Source organism: Sinocyclocheilus grahami, unplaced genomic scaffold, assembly GCF_001515645.1.
Source record: "Sinocyclocheilus grahami isolate Dianchi unplaced genomic scaffold, SAMN03320097.WGS_v1.1 scaffold155.1, whole genome shotgun sequence".
In the NCBI taxonomy this organism is placed as follows: Eukaryota; Metazoa; Chordata; class Actinopteri; order Cypriniformes; family Cyprinidae; genus Sinocyclocheilus; species Sinocyclocheilus grahami.
The window spans coordinates 449,780-463,985 of NW_015505334.1; the positions used below are offsets into that span (position 1 = coordinate 449,780).

At 35.6% G+C, this 14,206-nt stretch overlaps 1 long non-coding RNA gene across 1 annotated transcript; it reads left to right on the forward strand.

Annotated features, from left to right (window-relative positions):
* Positions 1 to 7,073: 7,073 nt before the first annotated feature.
* On the forward strand, positions 7,074 to 9,479 carry LOC107592599 (uncharacterized). The gene is made up of 3 exons (XR_001609999.1): positions 7,074 to 7,151; positions 7,922 to 8,047; positions 9,353 to 9,479. It is a non-coding gene; the product is annotated as an uncharacterized lncRNA (long non-coding RNA).
* Positions 9,480 to 14,206: the final 4,727 nt, after the last annotated feature.

Genomic DNA, 14,206 nt, shown 5'->3' on the forward strand with positions numbered 1-14,206 from the left:
AGAATTTGCTTGTGGCTTTCTGGGTTGTATCTTTTTTGGCATCTATAAATTTGAATGTCAATTTGGCATGAATGCAAAGTGCACTTTTGATGTTGATCATTTTGAGTTGTAAGTTAAAAATATTACAAAATAAGTGGGGAAAGGTACAAAAAATGTTTTTGCACTTCAGTTGTAAAAAAATTATAAAAAATAAAATATGCCTCTAATTTTCGAAATAATGCAGATGAAGTTGTAAAATTTTTAGGATTTTAAATAAAATCTGTGTGAGATTTATGTTCTGATTGCGTCAAATTGAAATATATCCATCTTCAGAGAACTTTGTGTGATGTTTGCAACGCTGTTCCGCTCACAGTGAAAGCCAACACCAATGGCGCTCTAAGGCCTGTGGGGTTTTGAAGTATTCTTGGCTAAATACTCATCTCTGGACCACGGAGCCCCCCGTGAGGCATCTCCCTGACTCCCAGTTAGCTACACTATAAACACTTCACTCAGGAATGGCAGCTGTTCCCAAATGGTACTTGGTACATTCCCCTTCTCCCACAGTACCCTCCTCATCTCTCTCTCACTCTGTCTCATCCCAGCTACAATGTTTTCAAATGCACAATGGAGCCATTATAAGGAACTTTATTTGTGAATTCAGAATCCCTGGTTTCATGATTAGTAATGTCATTGTACATGCTTTGGCCGAAAGAAACTAGGTTTTGTTTTATTTCAAGGTTTATTCAGCGGTGATGCTCATTGGGCTTGTTGGAAACTAGCATGCCTGGTGGGTCAGCAGCCAGAGGAACGTCAGTGCTCAGTCCTCAGCTGCCCTGGGACCGTATGAGGCTTATGCCTTGAAAAATCAAGAGTCTCTATTACACCAACTGCATAAATGATGGGCAGCCTGCCCGTGGCTCGTGATCTGTTATTAGCCCCGTCAGTTTCCATTCGACCTGTTGACATTTTAAACAACATGCGGCAGTGACTTGTTTTATTTCGGCTAATGTGTTGTGGAAGTTAGCACAGTTCTAGCACAATTTAATCAGCCGAGCTGAACTAAAGAATGATTGGGGTTGATTAACCCTCTCCGAACCTGCAATATGCGACCATGTGGCCCTGGTTTCACCACAGATGGGATTTAAAAACAAACAGGCCTCATCACTCTGGGAGGTGTAGTATGATTCAAAGAGTACTGAGGGAACGGCTTGTTTTGTTTGCAAAGCCCAGAAACGCAGAGCCATGTGACTGATGATGGTGGTCAGTGCTCTGTGGAAATCAGTAATGGCTCAATTTATTTTTCATAATTGATGGCTAAATATTTCTCTAAGGGACTTTAAGGTACAAATGAGAATTTTCAATATAGCTGCTTTTTAAAGAAGAGTTATTTAGTATAATGTAATATACTGTAGTCGTATTTATTAATATTTTGTATTAGCTTTATATTTTCAGTTTTCATTTTAAGTTTTAGTAATTTTGTTTTTGTCATTACATATTTTCTGAAATATTTTTATTTACCTTTTGTTTTGTTTTGTTTTTTGTAGTTTTAGTCATTTTAGTACTTCAGCTTATATTTATTTTTTTCACTTAGTTATAAAGGCAGGATTTAGGTTTATTTAAGTTTATGTTTTTAGTTCATTTAGGTTTATTTTTCCCATCTAATTTTCATTTTATTTCAGGTATTTTATATATTTTATTTTTAATAGTTTTATTTCACACCTGTATGACATTCTTTTTTTTCTGTGGAACACGAAAGTGTTTTGTTTTTGTCTATGCAATTAAAAATCACTGTGACTTGTTGTTTGGACCCATTGATCTTCATGGTATGGACAAAAATAGTTCAAACATTCTTCAAAACACCTTCTTATGTGCTCCACAGAAAAATTAAATTCATGCAAGTTTGGAACAATATGATGGTGAGTAAATGATGATAAATTTCATTTTTGGGTGAACTATCCCTTTAAGGCCACATTTTATTACCTCTATAGTCTGCAGTCTCAGACATCAGGGTGGGTGATAGGTCATTTCTTCTTCTTCCAGTCACTGGGAGTTGAAGTTAAGTGTTTGTAGGACAACAAATTTGTTCTCCTTACTGTCCCAGATGGTCTAGTACTTTATTTGCTCAGCATTTGTCTCAGAAGATTTAATTTGTGTCACATAAAATTGCTAGACATTTGTCTCCAATAAAATTCTAACTTTACAGTAAATGTTACACAAGACACCCCCCACCCCAATTCTTCACCTTATCATCAGGATTATTTGACTGTTTGTCTTTTTATCCTGTCTTATTTTCTTCTCTATATGTCCTGCTGCCTCTTCCTGATCAAAATTGAATCTCTCTCTCTGTCGTCTATCGCTACTGTCTTTTCACCCTCCTTGCATCTCTTTGCTCAAATTTCTCCCATTGGCCAGCGCTGCCAAGACTAGCTGGCACTATGACTTGTAGTATTTTTAGTGTGTGAGCATTGCGTCTTCTCAGCACCTGATGACACCTGTGAAGAACACTGATAAGTGTGTAGTAAAGATCAAGATGCCAATCTGCTTGACATCAACTTCATTGCCATTTCATAATTTTGGGATGTCCAGCTCTAAATAGAGGTTTAACCAGATCCATGCCTGGCCTGCCACATCTGATTTAAGGTTCTTTTAAAGTGAATTACAGAGAGGTTCATCTTTACAGACGTTGGGGATAAGTGGGCGAGCTGCTCTGGCAATAAAATACTTGGTATAAATACCACCATGATATAAACAAGTTTATGGCTGTGTAATTTAGTGCGTTCACAGACTTAAACATTTTAGCATCTGGAATATGATTTATACCATTTTAATAACTGTGACACTCATTAGATCATAGGAAAATAGGAGTGTTATTGAAAGGTCATAGCACATTCTCCACTAATGCATAAACAAAAATGTAAACTTTAAAATAAAATAAACAATGAATAGCAGATGCCAACTTTTTGTGGTAAAAGTTTTTGTTCAGTCAGGTTTTTATTATTATTATTTAATTTTAAATGTCACATTTGTTTTTATTTATTTATTTATTTTTTTTAAATAATAGAATGAACTCAATGCATCCTTAAAAATGAAGTAAAATGGAGGGTGAATTTATATTCAATATAACATTAACGTTCATATGCATTTGATTATACAGTGAGCCTGTGGGGAGATGCTTTTCTAATATTATCAGTCTGAGAAAAACTGAGTCTGAAGATCTATGTTTAAATAGGCTGGAAGTCTATGAAAGGGGATCCAACACATCAACACATGGAAGCATGAGAATGACATGAATGAAAATAGCCGTGGGACATAATGGGCTCAAGGGGCTCAAAGGCAGATGATAATAGTTTACTGTATCTTAGCAGCCATTGCTTTGGTGTGGTGTTTATTGGTTTATGCCGGTAAGCACGCAACATATAGGCCTACCTAAAAACACATCCCCTAAGGCTGTTATTGTTATTTTTTCTGTAAAGAACAGCACAGACAGAAACCGAGTGGGAGAACAGAAAGGGTAATTGTTCCACACCTTCTGTGAAACAAACCTGTGGATCCATGTTAAATGAATGCCAACTAAGAAAACAAATCCTGATGAAAGTGCTTAGCTGAAACAAAAACACACCTTTGAAACATTTAAAAGGTTGAAGATAAGAGGAACAATCATGTACCGCTACGCACACATGCACACAGCTTCCCTTATTAGAAAATTGGGCAGCATATGTGCATACGTGCGCACTCAGTCATGATGTCATGGAACAGACGTACTAAAATGCTTAGCAATCGTTCAGAGCTTTAGACCATATATGATTAAGTTCTCCGAGTTTTTCCTTGGCTCTCCAGACACAGAGGTGATTAAAGATGAAGCTGTCAGCTGAAAGTGAGCTTCAGAAAAATTTGACGCCACAAACTGAGTGATAGCTTTAACATCCACATGGCTCGCCTCTGTATTGCAGCTCTGTACTGTAATTTAATGGCAGCCATCTTTATGTCATCTGTTATTTTGTAGGAATCCGCAGTGAGGGAGGATTTAGACTAACCAGTGAACTATGATTCCAAAGATGTTTCCCTGCTGAGCTCCTATTAGTTTGTGACTGTCCGTGAATGTACAAGATTCAAAAACGTGGTTTGTTGGTAAAGCATGTCATACCCTGCATTTGATGTCTTTCCTGCTTGTAATCTGATTCCTATGATTTGCGCTGAACTGACTGAAGAAATTGATTCCTTTTGGGAGAGAAGACCAGCTGAGAGGTCAAAAGTCAGGATCAGACACCCTCCCCTGCAGCGCTACACGAGAAGGGTCAGTCGGGCAGATTCTCAGCCATTAAATTGGGTAGGAATGGAAAAGCCTCATTGTCCACTGACCTCCCCTGACCCCATCTCCTCCTATGCCTTCTGGACCTAGTGCCGGGAAGTGAAGTCATCCACACCGGTTTATCAGGTCTACTGGGGGCCAGTCATTTTCTCTTTACCTTGTCTGTCTTTTCTGTCTCTGTTTATCTTTCTACCATTAGTCATGTTAGCGTCTGTGTCCCTCTGTCAGCTCAATCAAGTGTGTTTGCACTTAGACACAGTCATCAATAGCTCTGGCGCCTCTGTTGCATGCCTCAGTGTTCTTTCTTTTCATTTAATATGGAGTAGTATAAGTTTATTGCACAGCTCTCTGGAATGCTCGATTGGGATTGGTCAGTTGCAACATTCCATGGTCAGATATTTCTGCATATAGGCCTCTAAACTGTACATTTGATCATTGTACCCGGCATCCAGTCCCCTACACTGTGCTAGTATCTTGTAGTCTCTTTATTCACATATAATAAAATAATTTAAGCAAAATCAATAAATAATGTCCATTATTTATTAAATAAGTGAGGGGCATAATGGGGTGTTTCTTCAACTATGGGCACTTTTCCCAGCGGTTGATTTTTCTTAAGTTGTGATGTTACAGAAATAGTGACAGATCTTGTATTAATTTTTGACATAAATTTGAGTGAAATGGATTATGGAAAAAGAAAAAAAAAGTGTAGGGTGGTTGTTGATTGGATGGAGGCAGATCTGAATGCAAACTCTGGTGAAGTCTAGTATATATGTATATGTCTATCAGTCACTGATGTTTAAATTAAAAATGATCTGGTCGAATAATTTTTTTTGTAAATTAAAAATTAAACAACATGGATGAATAATCACAATTAGATCAATAACATTTAGGCCTGGTTTCACAGACGGGGCTTAGACTAAGCCAGGATTAGGCCATAGTTCACTTAGGACATTTAAGTAATTTTTCATAAACATGCCTTAGAAAAAACATTACTGGTGTGCATCTTGAGACAAATCAAAGGCACTGATATATTTTAAGATTAGTCAGTGCAAGTTTCTTTCAGTTGAAACAGCTCAGACTTACATTTTAGTCTGGGACTAGGCTTAAACCTTGTCTGTGAAACCGGGGGTTAGTGTTTAGAGACTACTATGAATACTACTTTCTAAAGTCTATATAAAGAATGAAATAAACAATAAAAACAGTTTAAACATTTATTGTATGAAGATTATTTTTTACCCACATTATGACTCTCCCTCAGTTGTAATGTTTGACGACATAGTTATTGAGAGATATTTGATCCATGAATACAATTTAAAAAAATTTATTTGTCAAATTATGCAAAAAGTGTAAAAAAAAAAAAATTACAATTATGATACAATTGTTTGTATTAAGGACACATAAAGTGCTAGCAATGAAATCATCCAAAACAAAGAAATCTGCCATTGTCTTACAAAAATGTCATTTATATCCCCATCAATTCCACTACAGAATAGTGATTTGAGATGTGGTGGAAATGAGATTTGTTCATGACAACTAAACATTTATTGTATGAAGATTATACATTTTTTACCCACATTATGACTCTCCCTCAGTTGTAATGTTTGACGACATTGTTATTGAGAGATATTTGATCCATGAATACAATTTAAAAAAATGTATTTGTCAAATTATGCAAAAAGTGTAAAAAAAAAAATTACAATTATGATACAATTGTTTGTATTAAGGACACATAAAGTGCTAGCAATGAAATCAGCTCATCCAAAACAAAGAAATCTGCCATTGTCTTACAAAAATGTCATTTATATCCCCATCAATTCCACTACAGAATAGTGATTTGAGATGTGGTGGAAATGAGATTTGTTCATGACAACAGAAATGGTCCTGTGATACATTTATGTGTTACTAGACAAATTAAACTTTTGAGTTTGAAAATTGTGTTTCATTTTTACAGGTCAACAAGTCCAAAAGTACTAAAGAAACACCCATATACTCACAGGCTCTCATTCTCTATGCTGTGTTTTATATGTGGCAATGACTCGCTTTATTGAGCCTCCTACTATGCAGGGGTCAGAGGTAAAGCACATCCAGCACAGTCGCCCTGCAGCCACTGGTGTGGGGATGTAGGGAGTGGACTCAGAAATAATTGTCCAGGTCAGAATGTCTCTGAGTGAGCGGTGTGTGGGAGAGCTCTGCTGATACTCATCCTGCTGCTCATCATTCATTCTCACTCATGCAAGGATTATTCCTACAGGGAAAGGAAAGGCATAATCTTTCAACAGCACATCTCAGTTCAAGGTAGGAGTCTGCATTTGACTGATCCTGGATCAGGGACACTTATCAACAGCTGACCGATGTAAGAAGTCAGCCTCTACTGACACACTTTCTTGTCTCTGTTCGGCTCTCTGTATTATGTCTAATCTCCTGTACCTCTGCAGCGCGCCAGACCTGCCCACTGGCCTTATTTTGAGCTGTGACAGATGCCCAGCAGTCGCCTCATCCCTCCAGCACATGCCCTGACCTCTCTGACTTCTCCTTCCCAGCACTGCCAACAGTAGACTGGATCACCGCCACGCACAGTTTTTGTCCATATAATGAAAGTCAATGGGATATAGGTTCTTTTTGAAATATGTTCTTTTGTGTTTCACAGAAGAAAGAAAGTAATATAGGTTTGGAATGTCATGAGGGTGAGTAAATGATGATAGAAGTTTCATTTTTGGGTGAACTATCACTTTAAATTCTGTCTGGCTCTCATTGAGAATGATTTGTGTCCCAGCAGATAACCTTTTCCAGGCCCATCCTGCTTCTGCTTCTAACTGTCTGTGAGTCTCCTCACCTGTTAAGCTAAATGTTGTGGGGGACGAAGGTAATATATTATTAATAGCATCAAACATGCAAGTCAAGTAAGAACAAAAATATTTTATTTCAGCTTTCAACAGTTCTCATTTTCATTTAGTTTAACTTGGTACTAAAATAACTAAAGTGAAATAAAAAATTATAACAACTATGTAGACATCTAAAAAAAAAAAATTAAAAGACTAAAATTAAAATGCTGTTTTAATTAACTTTATATTCATCAAAGAATCCTGGGAAAACTAAAATATTAAGCAGCACAACTGTAATAAGAAAATTTTAAGCACCAATCAATTATGTATTTATTGTGTCTGCAGTTTGTGATGTACATATAAATGTAAATTTCAGTTGTGGTGGTGTCCATTGCTTCCTAGAGGATCATCACTATGGCCTGATGTTAACATTTTATCATATTATAAATAACATATTATTTATAACATTTGAGTGCAGATTTCCCAGCTAGAAACACGTTTCTATGGTAGGCTATTAAATACTGTAGTGATATATGCTATTTATATTACAATACATACATTTGCAAGACATGAAAGGCTCCCAAGTGGTCAATAGTGCTGTATACTGTAGTAGAACAAAACTTTAGTAGAACATAAATGATAGCTAATATATATATACTACTTAAGTATTCAACATTTGCCGTATAAATTGGTTGTCAGTTCCAATTGCAGTGTGATATGTTTTTGCTTTTCTTTTCATTCTTCTTTCACTTTCATCATTGTGAAAATATCACTAGTGCCTTGTCATAATATTTCACTGTATTTTTACCAGGGTGAATGGCTGCTAATGAGCTACAAAGCACTCTTACTGGAGGCTGATACTGTTACTGCAGTGTGACCATACTGCAATAGGCAGGTGTATGAGTGATTACATACATTTGGCTCTGATCCCTCGCAGGTGAGCACATGCACGTATGCCACGTCAAAGCCTGTTATTGCACAAATTAGTAACACTTTCGCTCTGAGCTCACAGGCCCGCTGTGATGTGTTTGCGTTGTGTCAAAGGCTGATTTGTGTGCAAAGACTTCATGCTAATAATATGTTGTAGCTCACTCTGAATGTTCATTCCAAAGTCTCTTTGTGTTCAGACAATTAGGAATGTTACACATACTCAAACACACACAGACACCTAGTTTAATTCACCTGGAGGGGCCTCCGTGCTTCAGCCTGTGAAGGGCCTCTCAACCGTCATGGTGAATAGCTCACACCAAATGAAAGATTTTACAGGGGCTTGCATTCTCTTGCTCTCACACAAGCCTTTGTTTGACTGACTGTTTATCCAGCACTTGGAAATAAGCAGTATTGGAAACTGGCACCTGAATGAATCAAATAAGAAACATTCAACTGAATTTCTTGCTTTTTTAACTTTAGCTTTTATATTATATTATATTATATTATATTATATTATATTATATTATATTATATTATATTATATTATATTATATTATATTATATTATATTATATTATATTATATTATATTATATTATATTATATTATATTATATTATATTATATTATATTATATTATATTATATTATATTATATTATATTATATTATATTATTAGAGTTAATTATAATATAATCTAGTTATAGTTGTAGTTAATTAAAACCATAAATAAATAAAAATAAAAAAACTTGTTGTTTTGTAACAAAATAAAATAAAAACTTAAACTTAAACTTAAACTTATTTTATTTCAGCTATTTGCCAAGGTAACATTTCTCATTTTCATTTAGTTTAACTTGAGGTACTAAAATAACTAAATTAAATAACTAATAACTAAAACTGAAATAAAAACGAATATAGACATATTATTTAAAAAGATAATAATAATAACAAAAAACAGAAATATAACATTATATATTATATAACAGAAAATATAAATATTTCAAAATATTAATAAGAATTAAACTAGAATTTTGAGGATACTAAATAACAGTGAATATAATTTAATATTATTATATTATGTGTATTTATTTTTTACGATTACTTGAGTTCAAACCGTTACTGGTGGAGCCTTTATTCTCTTAAACATGCAGTTATAAAATGCATTATGGAACCAGATGACATGTAGAGTAAAAATATGCACATCAGTATTTTCATTTTATGTTTTGACTATTTTTTTTCTTTCACTTTAGACCACTATGTAGCCTACATGTTGACATCAACCACTAATAGAAAAAATATGTTTTTCTTCCCTCAAGTGAGAAACCAAAATGGTCATTCTCTGCACAGCTCATGTAACTCTCATCAGGAACACGGTCAAATAAGCCCATTATTACGCTGTCCAACCACTCCAGAGGAGCACACGTATCCCAGCTCATCACTCTCAGCACGATAACACTAATACCAATGATGATTTTCAAAGTGCACTGTTGTGTATGTTTGTGTCTGTGTGTGCATGCATGCGTTAAAGACTATGTGGCCTCGCCTTCTAACGGTTAAAGAGACTGGATGATGTCATGCAATATGAGGCTGCTGTAGGGCAAAGGAGCCTGGGAGGTTTTAGCTGAGTTTCGGTACAGCAGAGCAGATTGCAGAAACAATAGATGGATATGACAGAAAATGTGTTTTGGCTTGAGTTGCCTCGATTACATCACTCTTACTTGCTTCCTAGAAAATCTATCATTGCTAAAGTATTATTCTTGGCATGGGCTGCAGACTGATAGTTCCTGCTTCTCAGAAAGGGGCTGCAGCTTTGTGGAGACGTTTTTGCATTTATTGTGTGTGCTTTTACTTTCTGCTGTTTTTCTTGCACTCATATACTGTTCAAATATTTGGGGCTGGTAACATTTTACAATTTTTCTGAAAGAAGTCTCTTGTGCTCACCAAGGCTGCATTTATTTAATAAAAAAATACAGGAAAAACAGTAATATTGTGAAATTATTAAAATAACAGTTTTTTATTTGAATATATTTTAAAATGTAATTCATTCCTATTATTGTAAAGCAGCTGCAGTCTTCAGTCAGTGTCACGTGATCCTTCAGAAATCATTCTAATATGCTGATTTGGTGCCCAAAAAACATTTCTTATTATCAGTGTTGAAAACATCTGTGCTGATTTTTTTGGAATCAGCAATATTTATTGGAATTTTTAATTTTTTTAATTTTTAATTTTTTGTAACAATATAAAAGACTTAACTGTCTCTTTTGATCTGTTTAATGTGCTGTGTGTAAAAGGATTTTTGATGAATAAGAAGTTCAACAACATTTATTGGAATTTTTAATTTTTTGTAACAATATAAAAGACTTAACTGTCTCTTTTGATCTGTTTAATGTGCTGTGTGTAAAAGTTTTATTTTATTTTTTTGTGATATTTTTCTATTTATTTATTTATTTATTTATTTTCTTACATGAGCCCAAATTTTTTAACAGTAGTGTAAAAAATAGTGAGGTCTATTTTTCACTCTTTTCTTTTGAATTTTCTTTGAATTAAATCAGCATAACAACATGAGTCATGTTGAATTGAATAATACTTTATTTTTTGTTTTAAAACCATTTAAATAATTTAATTAAGTTTAATAATTTATTCATTGACATCCACAAGTTTGTGTAAACCCTGATTATCATATTATCTGAGATGATCCATGGAAGCAGGACATATGGCACAAATTTACATATTTGATTTAGTCTTAGAAATATTTAATAATATTTATTTAACGCCACAATCATAAATATTTATTTTCATTTCAGGGTATAAATGAAATAAATCCCAGATTTTCCTCAAACTTTTGGACAAATTTTTTCCCCACATTTGTAGAATGATAGAACTTTTTGGATCTTTTCTCAACCCTTAATGTAATCCAAATGAGATGATCCACAGCTTTCATTGAGCACTATAATTTCCCCATTGTTCTTTTTAAAGGTTGGGCAATGTGTAGCTCAGTTTACACCAGAATGACAAACAGCCTGTTTAATTTGGAAGGAAATTGTGATTTTGAGACATTAAGTAAATAAATATTAACAAACCTCAGCCTAAATCCAAACGCAATATTAAGTCATTGAGCAGTGGATGTAATTACTCTGCACTTGTTGTCACAATAGTTTCTGTTTACTTGTTCCTTTTAAAGACAAAGCCCACTTAAGACAAGGCTCATTTCATGGATGAGATGAAGTCGGAATCACTTTCTCCACTGTAAAGACATCCCAGTAGACCACTAGACCACGTTTCTACACAAGATTAAGTACAGTGTTGATCGAAGGGTTTAAGCAAACTGCACTGAATCAGGGGGTAATTGTGTTGCGGTGAGTTCTGATGTGGTTTGGATGTAATCTCATATTCCTCTTAGGCATGCTTATGTGCGTATGTATTTGATTGATAAAAGAGGCTGTTTATGTGTGTGTGTGCAGCAGTGGAGATCAACACAGAGTACAGCTCAGTCAGCCCATCCTGGCCATTCAGAGCAAACGGGGCTGTAATTATCCGGAGCCAGTCATCTCAGGAGGTCGGCTGGGATTTGGGGAATGTGTCCCCCTCCTCCACATCCTTGTTCTTTTCACCTTTCAACCCCATCGTTCTCCTCAGCATAAGGGCATTTCTTCAGCTGGAGGATCACACTGTCACACCAGAGTGGACAAGACTGGCCGTTCGGTGTCCATCTCAGTGATGTGTGTGAGTATGTGAATGGTTTGTGAGAGCATGACATCAATCACCTCTGGTTCAGATATGCATTATAGTCACATTTCAACCATAACTCACGTCATGGTGCAGCCTGCCAGAAATTGATCTGCTTATGCCTCTGAGAAAATGCCAAGAATATCACAAAAATAACTTTAATCAGTTTTATTGTTCTCTTGTCTGCTTCTCGCACTCCCCCTCTCTCTCACTTGGCACCATGTGCACTTAATTAAATTGACTTTGAAGTGACTATGACATCATGATTTGGCTGTTATTCTTCTGGACCTGTTTGGACTTCTGGGTTCCCATGGAAACTCTGATGTAATGGCCACGCAGATATGTTTTCAGGAAACCCACAGTGGGTTTTACACGTGGTGAAATAGATGGGCTTTTGTTTTTTTAAAAGGATCGGAGGTTTGTCAACAGCAGATGAAAGCCAGACAGGGTTCGCAGGGCATTGGTTCGCTCAAACTGAGGATGAAACTTCAGCCTTTAGACTGATGGGTTGACATTTTCTCAATGTGAATAGGAAAAATTTCAGTCTATGTCATCACGGCTGAATGTGGTTAAAGAACCATGTGCTCTAAAGCCTTAGTGGTTCAACCGGTGTGTGTCAAAGTTTAGTGACATAGAATTCATGATTTGTGGTTAACTTGACTGTTTACTGCATGTTTCCCACCATGCCTCATTCTTTCGAATAAGTTATTTTGGGAGGGCACCACTGATCCATTTATAATAAGTCATAGTTAATATTGCTAGAAAGATTTTTACATGATTCCACAAAAATGTATCTTCACTGCTGCAAAACAAGCTTAAACATTCTTAGCTAGTTTGTTTCAGCTGCTAGAGGCATGTCAACTAATTAGGCTGGGAGACCAGCTTAAACCAGCTAAGACCAGCAAACCAGCACCAAAAGCAGAAATGGGGCATGACATGAAACAATCAATCACCAAACATAGCCAATCAGATCATTTTTCCTTGTTTGCACGTTTTGAAAAAGCGTAAAGTTGTTCACATATCTTTTTTTTTAACTTCCAAAAAGCTTCAATAAATGCCATGCTTTTTATGGTTTTCTTGTAAAACTTGAGGGATTTGTCAGTTTTTCACACATTATTTAATTCTCAACTTCCCCAATCAGTCTCTCTCCATCCATGTCTTTTGATGATATATTCTTCGATTCCAGTGATGAAAGTCCTTTAAATTGGCATGGTACTTTGAAATTAGTTCAGCTATTGTATTTAAATCTGAATGCAGGATTCAAAAATGTTTTAGCAGGCAACCTAATGTGATTTTTTTTTTTAAACAAAAAGGATGCATTCAATCCTATCAAAAGTGATAGTAAACACATTTATAATGTTACAAAAAGATTTCTATTTCAACACAGAAATGCATTCTGTGTTAAAGGCTATATATTCTTCGATTCCAGTGATGAAAGTCCTTTAAATTGGCATGGTACTTTGAAATTAGTTCAGCTATTGTATTTAAATCTGAATGCAGGATTCAAAAATGTTTTAGCAGGCAACCTAATGTGATTTTTTTTTTAAACAAAAAGGATGCATTCAATCCTATCAAAAGTGATAGTAAACACATTTATAATGTTACAAAAAGATTTCTATTTCAACACAGAAATGCATTCTGTGTTAAAGGCCCCTTAAACTGGTTTAAGGGGATGTTCACATAGAACGTGTTTTTGTGTTAAAAACTGCAACATGAGAGTAGCAGAAAAAACCTGAACATCCGATGCTGTCCTATTTACTCAGGAAACAATTGAAAACCTGCACAGTACAATGCAAACCTTTTATAGCTTGTGGTAAGCATGCAGTGTTTGTTTGTAAAATAACAACTATGGAGAAAGTTCAACATAATTACATGATTGCTGAAAGTGTTAAAAATAAACAAAGCAGTCTTTCATGACTGTTTATCTGACTTGTTAATCTTGTACAAATTTGGCACAATGACTGTATGCATGAGTATGTTTAAATCAGACAGGTTAATCTTACAGGTGAGTCCTTCTCTCATGTCAGTGTTGAAAATACCTGTGCAGGTTATCTCTGTCACTGATCCCTCCTCAGATAAGAGTAAACAGATCTTGCGTGAGCATGTGAGGTCTTGCACTGGTCTGTCTCGGTGCTACTGATCCAAAAAGCGTATCTGATCCATTCTGCTCGACTTCTCAGAATCACCATCATGTATCTCAGGATCAGATAAGGGCAAAAGGGAAGAAATGGTGGCTGCATTCGATACAATAACAAACTGCCAGGGAAAAGCACAACATTGTGCCATTCCTCCATGTGCCTGTTGCTGATCCTGAGAGACATTTACAACCCATGCCTGATGTGAAAGTCTGACATCATTGCAAGATGGAAATCTTATTTGAAGGGATGAGGGGGGGGGGGGGGGGGGGAAAAAAAAAAACCCTCCGGGGGCAGAGCGAGCCAAAG